This window comes from Rhagoletis zephyria, unplaced genomic scaffold (assembly GCF_001687245.7).
Source record: "Rhagoletis zephyria isolate East Lansing unplaced genomic scaffold, Rhagoletis_zephyria_1.1 Rzeph_scaffold_05357, whole genome shotgun sequence".
Taxonomy (NCBI): domain Eukaryota; kingdom Metazoa; phylum Arthropoda; class Insecta; order Diptera; family Tephritidae; genus Rhagoletis; species Rhagoletis zephyria.
In genome coordinates, this window is record NW_016162440.1 from 24,025 (window position 1) to 35,277 (window position 11,253).

Below are 11,253 nucleotides of genomic sequence, written 5' to 3' on the forward strand. Positions count from 1 at the left end.
AGTTTGGAAGAAATTGGTGCAGCGGTTACCAAGATATACACATGTAACCATAAGTGGGCGTGGCTAAGCCCATTTTCCAAAAATTTATAATATTCTTTTTTTTCGTCCAAAAATTATTGTAAATATCAATTTTGAGTGAATTATCTTCAGTAGTTACTAAAATATCGCAGTTTTCGTATGTCTGGAAATTACCGTTATATGAGAAGTGGGCGTGGTTACAGTCCGATTTCGCCCATTTTCAATACCAACCTACCTTGGATTAACGAAAACCTAAATACCAAATTTTGTTGAGATATCTCGGACGGACAGACAGACATGGCTTAATCGATTTCTCTATTCATTCTGAGCATTTATGTATACATTTGTCTATATCTATCTCGATTCGTTTTGGCTTTTACAAACAACCGTTATGTGAACAAAATTAATATACCCTTGTGCACAAGTGCGCTCGGGTATAAAAACTAAAAACTCGCTTTCCATAATTTCCATTCGTACTGTCATCAGGTTCCTTTAAGAATGGAAATTTAAAGCAATTCCAAATCGTTCTGTCATCAGGTATGTCACTTGAGAAGGGAAATCGCTGCGTCTTTTAGGTGCATCAATATTATATAGTTACATCCCAAACTACTAAAAGTGAGGTAATAAAAGGTAGATCAACTTCTACAAACCTAGCGTTATTTTCAAATTTTGTTCAAAAACAATCTGAAAACGGTCTTCAATGCGATGCCATATTCACTGACTTCTCGAAAGCCTTCGATAAGGTTAGTCATACATTACTACTTAAAAAGCTGGAATCAATCGGAGTGCACGCAAATATGCTTAAGTGGTTTGCATCCTATCTTGTTGATAGGACCCAATTCGTTCTTATTAATAATACCACGATGCAATTAAAGTCACCTCGGGGGTCCCACAAGGCAGCCATCTGGGTCCGTTACTTTACCTGGTTTTTGTTAATGATATTCCGGACGTTTTTCTAACATCGCATTGTTTAATGTACACTGATCATCTAAAGTTATACAGCCGCATAGAAAGCGTGTCCGATTGCATTAGTCTTCAAGAAGACTTGCAAAGACTGAACTCATGGTGTGACGCGAACTCGTTGCCTCTTAACGTTGGTAAATGTCAATTTATGTTCTTCAGTAGACGAAAAGCAACAGTTGACTACCACTATAGGTTAGACACTACATCACTTACAAAAATTTATGAAAATAAATATCTGGGAGTCGTGTTTACACCGAAAATGTCCTTTTCTAAACATATCGATTTTATGATCACCAAGGCGAGGTCGATCCTTGGCTTTGTAATAAGGAATTCAAATGAATTTCAAGACCTCTTCACACTTAAGAGCTTATATTTCTCATTTGTAAGATCGAATCTTGAGTATTGTAGCATAATTTGGGATCCCTTCTATTCGGGTTCATCTTCAAGGGTAGAGAAGGTCCAAAAACGCTTTACCAGATACGCAATTCACTTGTTCCGGTGGAATTGCATAATTCCCGATTATAATAGTAGGTGCCTTTTATTGGCATTACGTACATCAGAAATGCATAGAAAAATGTCCTCAATCATGTTATTAGGGACATCTTGCTTGAACTAATTCTTTTCAATTGTTCTGCTCGGGATCTCAGATTCAGTGACATGTCCCGTTTATGGAAACTGTGCATACAAAATAATGCATATGAAAAAAGCCGAAATAATGCATACCAAAAAAACTGAAATAATGCATATATGCACAGTTTCTGTTGAAAACGGATATAATGCATATAAAAAAAAACCCAATAATGCGTATATGCACAGTTTCGGTAGAAAACCGAAACAATGCATATAAGAAACACCGAAGTAATGCATACATGCACAGTTTCGACTCAAAGCCGAAGTAATGCATATGAGATAAACGAAGTAATGCATACATGCACAGTTTCGACTCAAAACCGAAGTAATGCATATAAGAAAAACGAAGTAATGCATACATGCACAGGTTCGGTTCAAAACCGATATAACGCAAATGACTGAAACCGAAGTAATACATGCACACACAAGGTTCATAGAATACAAAGTTACGACATCAGCCATGGCCGCCATCTTGATGACGTAGATGGCTCAATTTTTAGCGTTGCCAGATTCCTAAAAAATTATCTTATAAAAATACACTATTTTGTTCAAAAATACATCAAGTTTTATTTCAAATATGTGTAACCCTGATATTTACCGTTTGACAATTTGCGATGAAGTTTGTGCCTTTTTCTGCGTCTTTGAGTTTATTTAAATTATTAAATATTTAAATGCGCTGTTTTTGATTGCGCGAGTGTGTTCTGCTCACTTTCAAGAATAAAATCACCAGCAAATTTCAATTTGCATTCGATTTACATTTCAGTTGTCATTATTATTATGTTAATCCGGTTTCACTTGAAGTGATAACATTTTATGTTGTTATAATAAGCTTTGCCACGATTTTATATCAAAAATGCCCAATTGATTAGGATTCCTAAAATATGCTATACAGCAGCTATATTTTCTGCGTTTTGTGTACTCTCCTTCTTCGTAAAATATTTCAGCCAATCAGAACTCACTTCGCAACTACGTCATTGGAGGAAAACAAATTTTTGACAGCACCATGTCGTAACGTTCTATTCTATGAACATGCACATACATGCACAGTTTCGACTCAAAACCAAAGTAATGCACTTGAGATTAACGAAGTAATGCATACATGCACAGATTCGACTCAAAACCGAAGCTACAAAGCAGCTGCACTTAATACTATTTATGTGTGTAAATATCAATAAATCGTTATTCAGAACAAAACTAACGGTTTGAAATTACTAATTTACTTGCTAAATTTATAGTGCAACTCGCACAAAATCTACTTTTTATTAAGGTATAACTTCTTGAGCGGTCAGACCTAAAGTTCGGGGTATTAAGACGTTTATTTTTAGGTTCTGAGGAATAACATGACAGGTATTCAAGAAATGTGCCAGTTACCAAATGCGAGAAAAAAGGCTGCTCGCAACTGTTACTGAATTTGGCGTATTTTATAAGAACGTGAATTTTCTTGTTGGAGTCGTTGCGCGGTACTTATTTGATATTTATGGGTATAAAATGTACTTCTTCAATTCTTCAAAAGAAGAAGAATAGGTTAAAGGACAATATGCTACTTATCATTGCTGAAAAATCTTCTTGAGAAAACGCGTGATCAGTGCGCAATTTTTGACTTAAAATTGGTTTTTCGTTGAGCATCAAGGGCAAACAAATTCATAAGCGCTGGTGCAATATTGTGGGTCTATGTAAAAAATGCTCACCTCTAAAAATTATTTTATTGGATAATTTTTGCTAATATAAATGCGAATGGTTTGTTTGTAAATACTCAATCGATCTTAATGAAATTTCGCACATTGGTTTCATTTAGCCCAACTTAAAAGATAGGAGAGCCTTTATCTCGATTAGACAAAGGGGCGTGGCACTTCTAGGGATGCAAATTTTGACCAGTAACATCGATACATCAATGTTTCGATACATCGGAGAAAAGAACATCGAAGCTAAAATACATCGCCAGAGAAACATCGATATATCGATGGTTTCCGATGTTTTGTAATTTGTTAGTTTCTAGTTAAATTTAAAGCAATATTGAATACTCTAATATTTATGAATATATTTTCCTGTATTTTATTATCCTTTCTATACCCTTTCTACTATTAGAACCAAAATGCATACCATCGTAAGGTCGTTCGGGCCTAAAGATCCCAGGCCTGATCTTGTTGAAATTCTAAGGGATGTTTGGTTCTGTTTAAGCGGCTAGGTTATTAGCGTTCAGAATTAATCCAACAATTTTATTGAGCTTGGGGCCGTTTTTTATGAAAAATGTTGTGGAAAACCAACAATAATTTATAAAGGTAAGAAGTTATAGTTGCTATTTGGGAGATCACCACATCTACTAATCAGACTTCTTCAACCGTGGTCACTGAGGCGATGTGGATGATCTCCGAAATAGCAGCTATAACTTCTACCTTTTGTAAATTATTGTTGATTTTCAATAACATTTTTCATAAGAAACGGCCTCAAGCTCAATAAAATTGTTGAATATAATTGTTATAAGACCGTAAATAACAAACAAATTCTGAATGAATAATAAATTTAAGGTCAGTCAAACTGTTGAAGAGTAGCCCCGGTTTCAATAGTTTTCAGTAAAAAGAACGTGTAGCTGGCTAGCGTTGTAAAACCGGAAGGGAGGTTTTTTTTATTTGACATTTCTTAATCTTACGTTTACTTCAATTACATGGTTGCATTTATGTAGAGTTGTATAAAATATTATATTCATTCAACACTCTTCCAGAATATTTTATTTCATACAATGGTATTTTAACATTTTATTACTTTTATAAATTATTATTATTATTATTATTATTTTTTAATTATAATTCAATTCCAATAGAAATACTTATTAATTTAAACCAACTTCATTTAAGAGAAATTGCAGCTTAGAAATATTTAATGCTTTCGTCAAACCGTCAGCTAACATATTTTCAGAATTTATGTAGTCTAGTGTAATTTCACCACTTACTATCTTTTCTTGTATAAATTTTGCCTTTATATCTACATGTTTAGTACGCGCCGAAAATGAGTTATTTGTAGCTATTCGCATGGCGCTTTTATTATCGCAACGAATAACTATAGATTTCGATGCGTACGGAATCAATTCAGTCTGTAGTCGTTTGAGCCACACGGATTCTTGTGCTGCACAGACAGCTGCCATTAACTCCGCTTCAGTCGACGATAATGCCACAGTATGTTGCCGTTTTGTTGTCCACGATACTGCACCGCTTTGGAACATGAAAACACATCCAGTAGTCGAACGTCTGCTGTCGATGTCACCGGCCCAATCTGCATCGCAAAAGCCGACGATATCATCAGGTCCTTTTCTGAAAGTCAAACATTTGTTAATAGTACCTTTCAAGTACCTCATGATGCGTTTTAACGCAGTCCAATGCGCCTTCCCAGGATTTTTCGAAAACCGGCTTATCAAGTTAACTGCAAAGCATATATCAGGTCTCGTGATTTGCGCAGCATAAAGCAGACACCCTACAGCTTGCATGTAAGGCACGTCAGCCATTTCCGCCTTCTCGGCTGCCGATTTTGGACACATCTCCAAAGTCAATTTCTGGTTGACGTCCAGTGGTGAAGATATGGGATGGCACGAATCCATGCCAAATCGCTTGAGAACATCGGCAATGTATTTCGACTGATCAACTTTGACGACACCATTTGCCGCATCTCGTGTTACTCGCATACCCAATACCGATGTGGCTTCGCCCATGTCTTTCATTTTAAATGAATTCATCAGACTGGCTTTTAGGTTCTTAATTTTTTGCATGTTTTTACAAAATATCAACACGTCGTCAACGTATATAGCCACAAACAGCATTTCATTGTTAGTATCCGAATGATAGATGCATTGGTCTGCTTCGCTTCTAATAAGTCCAAAACTAAGAAGGACATTATTCAATTTTTCATTCCAAACCCTACTGGACTGCTTCAGGCCATAAAGGGATTTTTTTAACTTGCACACTCTTCCGGAATTATCATCAAATCCAATGGGTTGCATCATATAAATCTCTTCTTTCAGGTCACCGTTTAAGAAAGCGGTGATAGCGTCCATTTGATGTATGGCTAAATCAAATTTTGCGGAAAGGGCCAATAGAAGTCGCAACGATGTGTACCGCACGACCGGCGCAAAGGTCTCTTCATAGTCGATTCCCTTCTTCTGGCTGTATCCCTTTACCACCAATCTGGCCTTATGTCGGACTGCTTCACCACACGCGTCGACCTTGTGTTTATACACCCATTTGCATGGAATGGCCTTCTTTCCTGGTGGTAGTGTTGTGAGCTCCCACGTCTGGTTAGCCATGTGAGACGACATTTCATCTTCCATAGCTGAATTCCATAATTCAGCGTTTTTGCATGTTGATGCTTCTTCAAATGTTTGGGGTTCTTCAAAAATATAACTCATTGCGCAAAAATTATAGTCTGAACGTAATTTATTCTCAATCCTTTTAGATTTACGTACCTGGATTTCATCTTTTGCTGCGGGGTGTATGAGGTTGTCGTTTGGTGCACAATTCCACATTTTGTGAGAAACGTCTGCATTCTATGGTTTACGTACTCCGTCCCGTTGTCCGATCGCAGAATTTTTATGCTTCGCGAACATTGCTTTTCAACCATATTCTTAAATTTGACGAGCTCCTCGTATACCTCACATTTCGATTTAATTGGTATAACAAACACTTTCCGTGTAAAATCATCGACAAATGTGAGTATGTAGCGGGCGCCAGAAAACGACGATACGTTGAATGGTTACATCGGAATGGATGACATCCAATACCCCTTGCGTTGCGGTCTCACTTTGAGGAAAGGGCATTCGCGTTTGTTTGCCCATAATACAGATCGCACAATTTGACTTGTCAGCTGATTTGAAGTTCATGCCGTTGCTTGCGTTTTTCGTTTCGTTCACGAGTTCGCTGCTTATGTGGCCAAGCCTCCTGTGCCATAGTTCATAATCCACAGCTACAAATGCTTGCCCACATTGCTTTGTTGGTGTTTCACAGTCGAGTTTGTACAGCCCATTAACCAAATTAGCTGTTGCAATAATTTTGTTGCTATGTTTATCCATTATCCTACAGAAATTATCTTGAAAGACAATCTTTTTTCCATTCAGAGCCATTTGACTCACTGAAAGTAGGTTTGTACACAAATCTGGAACATATTGAACATTCCGAACAGTAACTTCTCCTTTATTCTTGCCATTCTTAACCGACAGTGTCAAATCACCTACACTGCTCACAAGTATTTTGTTATTGTCGGCAATTGTAATGGATTTGTTTGTAGTTTCTTTTCTGTTCCGTAAAAACTGATCACTACACGTCATGTGATTCGTAGCACCTGAGGCAATGTGCCAATTTGGAGTAGATTTAACATTTGTGCATAACGAGGCTAACAAAATTTGACGTTTTTCAATTTTTTTCTTATTCGTGCAGTTCTTACTAAGGTGACCAGGTTGATTACATGAGTAACAGCGAAAACTTTTCTTTTTGTACTTATTTTTTGATTTGTCTGTGTACAATGCATTCTCTTCATTGCTTTTTGCATCAAATTTAACGTCTTGCAATAGAAGAGATTTAATTGAGTCTACACTCAACACCTTTTTTGAATTTTCTACAGCTAGCACAAGTGATTTAAATTCATCTGGCAAACCAGCCAATAAAAGGGATGCGACCAGCTCATCACCAATATTAAGTCCAGCAGTTTTAACTTTAATTGAAGTTAGTACCATGGTATTAATATATTCCTGCATCGACGGAAAATCACTCAACTTTAGTTGTACCAGTTGCTTTAACAATTCCACCTTTCTTGTGAGGCCTTTGTCCTCGTACGCTTCCATTAAACTATCCCATGCTGCTTTTGCTGTTGATTTCCCTGCGATTATTCCAAAATTGCTTGGATCTATCATGAGGTAAATTTCGGCAGATGTGCGACTGTCTGCTTCCTTTTCTTTTTCAGATGCACCTGCATCCAGGCCATTTTCAACTGTTTTCCACAGTCCCTTGATTACCAAGTACGATTTCGCTTGTTGTTTCCACACATCGAAATTTTCTCTACCACGTAGTTTTTCAAAAGGGAAGTATGGTGTACTAGAACTCATCTTTATTCTTCTGCATCCACATAGTTCGCAAGGCTCGATGAACAAAAATCTCAGCAACTACTAGCCAATTAGTTAAATTTACCGAATACTACAATGTTTTAGCGCAGGCCCATAACCTGTTGAAGAGTAGCCCCGGTTTCAATAGTTTTCAGTAAAAAGAACGTGTAGCTGGCTAGCGTTGTAAAGCCGGAAGGTAGGTTTTTTTTATTTGACATTTCTTAATCTTACGTTTACTTCAATTACATGGTTGCATTTATGTAGAGTTGTATAAAATATTATATTCATTCAACACAAACATACCGAAAGAAAATCGGAGAGTCTCCTTAAACTCGATGTTTAAAACATCGGTAAAACTTCCATCGATGTATCGTCAATTTCGCGATGTTAGTAAATTGTAAACATCGATGGCAAACATCGAAAATTGAACCGATATTATCGATGTTTCAGAAATATCGATGCATCGTTTGCATCCCTAGGCACTTCCCATTCAAACGGAATTTTTCACACTGCATATCTCTAGTAGTATTTGTTGCAGAATACTGGAACTTGGTATGGAGATATATGAAATCAATACTATACTCATGGAAAAAATGTGGGTTCTTGGAAAAGGGCCCGTTGCACCTGCCATACAGTTTGAATTTTTTACACTATCACCTGTTAAAAAATTAATTTCAATTCAAAGTATTTTATAAGTTAAATGAATTATTACAAAATGGATGTCGATCGAGTTGTTATATCTCAAAAATGGTGATTCTTAGGAACAAAAGTGTCATAACGGTTTTCAGAGATAATTCCATGATCTACACTTTTCTCTAAAATATTTTTATGATAAACCCTACGATTTAGCTGAAAAATGGTAATAATCTATTTATGTGCCCTTTGACCTTGAACTATTTTTTTCATTTATAATGGTGTTCGTAACATTCGTACCAATTTTCAGCTTTATCCGAGTTACTGCGACCTTGAAAACTTGGGCGAAATAGTAGGAAACAATTTTAAAAATATGGTTTAAATTGAGTAGCAATTAAAAAATATTCTAGTACTTCAATTAGTTCGACAAGTTATAATTTATGGAAAAAAATTGTGCTGCTATGTTGAAAATTATTTTTTTATTGAAAAGTCCCCATCTCAAGAGATTTTCTCATATATGTACATATGCCCCATTTATAAATGGCCTATAAGTTGTAAAGCGAAATAAGAAAATGNAGAACGTGTAGCTGGCTAGCGTTGTAAAGCCGGAAGGTAGGTTTTTTTTATTTGACATTTCTTAATCTTACGTTTACTTCAATTACATGGTTGCATTTATGTAGAGTTGTATAAAATATTATATTCATTCAACACAAACATACCGAAAGAAAATCGGAGAGTCTCCTTAAACTCGATGTTTAAAACATCGGTAAAACTTCCATCGATGTATCGTCAATTTCGCGATGTTAGTAAATTGTAAACATCGATGGCAAACATCGAAAATTGAACCGATATTATCGATGTTTCAGAAATATCGATGCATCGTTTGCATCCCTAGGCACTTCCCATTCAAACGGAATTTTTCACACTGCATATCTCTAGTAGTATTTGTTGCAGAATACTGGAACTTGGTATGGAGATATATGAAATCAATACTATACTCATGGAAAAAATGTGGGTTCTTGGAAAAGGGCCCGTTGCACCTGCCATACAGTTTGAATTTTTTACACTATCACCTGTTAAAAAATTAATTTCAATTCAAAGTATTTTATAAGTTAAATGAATTATTACAAAATGGATGTCGATCGAGTTGTTATATCTCAAAAATGGTGATTCTTAGGAACAAAAGTGTCATAACGGTTTTCAGAGATAATTCCATGATCTACACTTTTCTCTAAAATATTTTTATGATAAACCCTACGATTTAGCTGAAAAATGGTAATAATCTATTTATGTGCCCTTTGACCTTGAACTATTTTTTTCATTTATAATGGTGTTCGTAACATTCGTACCAATTTTCAGCTTTATCCGAGTTACTGCGACCTTGAAAACTTGGGCGAAATAGTAGGAAACAATTTTAAAAATATGGTTTAAATTGAGTAGCAATTAAAAAATATTCTAGTACTTCAATTAGTTCGACAAGTTATAATTTATGGAAAAAAATTGTGCTGCTATGTTGAAAATTATTTTTTTATTGAAAAGTCCCCATCTCAAGAGATTTTCTCATATATGTACATATGCCCCATTTATAAATGGCCTATAAGTTGTAAAGCGAAATAAGAAAATGCACTTCTTTCTGCGTAGGCGGCCTTCGGCCGCGCTTAGGGATTATAACCCTTACTAATACTACGTTTATGCGTAGGCTAATTCACGAATTAATTTCGTGAATTTGGGTTAAAATTGGCTGCATAAACACCATTTCATGAATTCAGTTATACACGAAAGTTAACTATGAATTCGGCATCATTTCATGAAACCGTGAAGTGCAAGTCCGGCAACGCCACGTTTCACAAACAGCTGTTTACTAGGGCTATGATGTTTTCAGAATAATAACCATGAGTGGCGTAACCAGAATTTTAAACACTGGAAAAGTTATGTGGAATTGCTCAAATTAAAATGAATTCAAATAGAATAAACTGAAAATGTATGAAAACCAATTTGAATAAAATAAGGTTCATTATCTGGCACCAACGGTGAACTTGCACGGGGGCGCGTATCGGGAATAACGCTCCGGTGCAGGTGATAGTGGATGGAAATAAAAAACCAAAGCGAAATATTTGTTTTTTAGTAATTGTTTAATTTAAATATTCAGAGTCAGTTTTCAATAAATATTGGTACAAATAACAATGGTGTTACCTTAGTGACAGTGGCCTGGTATCTGCTGGTCTGCTCGCGTTGATCTTCTGAACCGAAGTGATCTTAAGGATTTGCGGGATTTTAAATCGGACCGCCGGACAACAACCGATATTAAGGGGAAACTTAACGATAGGTTATTATCCGGCGGGAAACGTCAGTTAACGGCGCGAGTTAATAATAATTGGTGTGCATATGTATATGTGTGTGCATACGCCTATATGCCAATACTAGGGCGGGTCACAAAAATAATGAAAATCTTTAGGCTGACGGCCTAAACATGCCGGCCCCCTTGCGTCAAGCAACATCTAACATTTATGCAGCAGGTACCAGCTCACCTCTGTGCATGAGATTAAACTAAAAAAATGATGTGAAATTATTCTGGATATAACTGCGATGAGCCAGATTCATCAATTGCTGCTGTATAGTTTCCATGGCCGTTTCCACCTATACTGCTGATTGAGGGGAAGAGAGGTAAAGTCATTAAGTGAAAGATACGTGGATATTTTCAGATGCACTTTTATTACAAAAAAAAACATAAATAAAATTCGAAGTTCATGTTTGTACAATAAAAAAGGTAAATAAAATGTGGCTTGTAATTTTTCGACTACGTGCGGCAGACGCCCGAAAGCACGTATCCAAAGATTGTGCTTTGGGCCAACAGAGGCCCAAAGGGTGTCGGCAGAACACTGGGCATGATGGTGTCGGCGTAGACATCCGCGCCGAGGACGATCCGAATC